Raw genomic sequence first — 3,194 nt, forward strand, 5'->3', positions numbered from 1 at the left:
GTAGTTTACTGGCCATAGATGAATTTACAGGTGGTAGATGAATGTCGGACAACTTTGAGGATTATTTTTTTTAATGTATTATTTTTATATCTCTATTTTGAGAATTTTTTTGTGTAAAGGTAAAGTTTAGTTGTATTATTTTGATATCTCTATTATCGTATTTTATTATAGTTTACAGGTGGTAGATGAGTGTCAGATGATTTTGAGAAAATTTTTGTGTAAAGGTTAGATTTAATTATAGGATTTAATTATATTGTTTTGATGTTTCTATCATCATATTATTTTGTTGCAGTTTACAGGTGTTAGATGAATATCGATCGGATTTGAGAAATATTTTTGGTAAATATTAGGTTTAATTAAATAAATTTTTCAAAAGATGTTGAATTTAATTATTGTATTCATCTTTATTATTTAAACAAATATCCTATTTAGTGTAACACTTGAACTCAATATGGTGAAGAAATTGAAAGTCAAGCAACAAGTTGAATAAATTGTAAGTCAGGAGCCCGCCTGAAAAATAGGGTGATGAAACTTAAGTCAAGAATTCAAGGAAAGCTGCATAGATCAACATTTTTGTAATTTCATTTATTTTTTAACTTGTGATTTTCATCTTGATGTAATAACAGAGCCGCGGATCAGAACCTCGACAAGGCCTCACTTGACTCTCCAACTCGGTATAGTTTCTTTCCTTCCAACCCTTTGAGATACCTATGACTCAATCCCTACATAACTTGGGATGGGTAGTTTTGTCCAGAGTACAGACTTGATTGTGTCTGTCTTTCCTTCTATTCCCTCATTTTGATTAATCATCGAGACAAAATTTTGTCTCGTTGTCTACTTCTTTGTATAAAAACACCTTGTGTTTATATTCAAAGGATTATAATGTAGACATGTAATTTTGTCCACGCTAAAAATTAATTTCCACTTATTTAACTCCCTACCCCCATACCCTATGTGTTTCCCACCTCCCAAACATACTCATTCACGGGGCTCACATAACAACAACATCATTTCTCTCCACATTATTTTTCCACTCAACAAATCTATCTTTTTTTCTCAACTAACAGAGAAGCCATCATGATGCTCTCCATTTTTTTTTATCTTTTTCTCTTTTTGATATACACACACACATAAGTTGTACAGAGGACCCCCACCAATTCCACTCACATATTTCTTTTTCTGTTAACAACACACACACATTATCAACAGGACCCACAGAGAATTTCATTCACGGATACAGAGTCTTTTTCGATGAATTACCCACACAGAACAACACACAGAAAGGAGGCCTCTCAAATTACCCATCACTCTTCTACACAATATGAAGACCAAAATCTTCTTCACTGATGAACACAATATACCCACACAGAAAAGACCACTCAAAAATGGCTTTTTCTCCACACATAGAGAACACACTACATCCACTGGAATATTCACAACCCTAACCAATTTACACACACTGAACATAGGATTCTCTCAATTTTATTTTCTCCTTCTTCAGAAAGCACACACCACACATGCCACTCGTACATCCAGAGCACGCACTCACCTTTCATTCCATTCAAGACCCATTTTCATCATTCACACACATACTGACCATCTTCCTTTTTCTTTCATTTTCATAATTAACAACACTCCATCTTCTTCACTCACCCTCACCAAAAATGCACTCACTGTTACACACCACCATCATCTCCCAATATACAGATCCATAATCCATACACAGAAATACTTCACATACACAGTCGTGAGAAAGAAGTGTGAGAAATGGAGGGAGATTAAGTGAGAAGAGAGAGATTGAGTGAGTTGGCCTGAGAGATAGAGATCGAAAGAGAATACTGAGAAAACAAAAAAAATGAAGAGTTGATCAGAAAAATAGCGAGCTCGTCGAAAAAAGAAAAATAATGAAATCGAGGGAGAGGGTGGAAGAATAGAGTTGTTTTGACTAGTTTTCGACAAGTTTATCGCTGGAAACCTATCGATTTAGTCATCAAAAATCCCAGCATCATCAGCCGTACTGTTTTCGGTGAAATATGTCGAAAAACGGCGTTGCCAATTGAAAACTGATCCAAAACAGTGTCGTTCGTTCATATTCGCCTTGGTATTTGGGAGTTATTGTTCATTGGTTTGTCTTTCTTGTTTCGTGTTGTAATTTCTCAATTTGAGTTGGCAGATTCTAGGTTCTCACGTTGGGTCAAGGCATTCCAGTCGGAACTCTAATCAAATACTTCGACGAATTAAAATAAAAGTGGCATTGAGGTCCAATTTTATCTTAACTCGCTTTAATTTTTATGTGATTATGAATGATTCATGTATTTAGCATGTTTGAATCTTTGTTGTGTGTTGGTTGATGTTGAATTTGGACATGAGAGATTGAATTGATAGTCGAAGAAATAGACAATTATTTTGAGAATGAAATTGGGGGAATTGAAAATTGATAAAAAGGGTAATTTAGGTCAATTTTGGTTTATTGTTGTTTTATTTAATTCAAAATAAATATCAAGTTTATGAACTCGATAGGAGCATATTTTAGGCCGCAAGCTTAATAGGCAAAATTTAGGTTCGGGTATGCAAACATAAGTTGGGTAGGTAAAGTTTAGAATTTGTAAAGTTTAGAATTTGTAGTTTTGTTGAATGTTTGAAATTATTGTTGGATGTTTGAAATTTTGTTGAATGGTTTGATTTTCTCGCACTAAAAAATGTATTCATTTAGCTGGGAATGCCTCGAGACTATTTGTACTTATTCACCGGAGAATGCCCCGACGTATCATGTACGCAAAGGAGGTTTGTGATGAAGGCCCGATGTATCAGGTAAAGCATTGGAGTGTAGTTTAGGATTAGTGCAGGTTTACTTTTTCAGTACCTTTTATTTCGGGTTGTAATAATGGGACTAGACATTATTGTTTTGGACTTGTTTTGGTTTGGTTTGTTTGTTTGTTTCGTGGTTGTTGTTTGTTGGTTTATACATCCTAATTTCGAATTATTCGATATGCTCCACCAAGAAAACGTGGTCGAACCATGGGATCGAGGGGTGCCTATCACCTTTCCCTTGGTCAACAGAATTCGTTAGCCGGAATCTATGTTTGCGAATCAGTTTAAAAGAGTAAAAATTGTTTTGAAAAGGGTTTCAAAGGTGACTTGGCACACCAAATTTATGTCAAGTGGGGACTGAATTTAAATATAAATAATCCTTT

The sequence above is a fragment of the Capsicum annuum genome, chromosome 1 (genome assembly GCF_002878395.1).
Source record: "Capsicum annuum cultivar UCD-10X-F1 chromosome 1, UCD10Xv1.1, whole genome shotgun sequence".
NCBI lineage: Eukaryota > Viridiplantae > Streptophyta > Magnoliopsida > Solanales > Solanaceae > Capsicum > Capsicum annuum.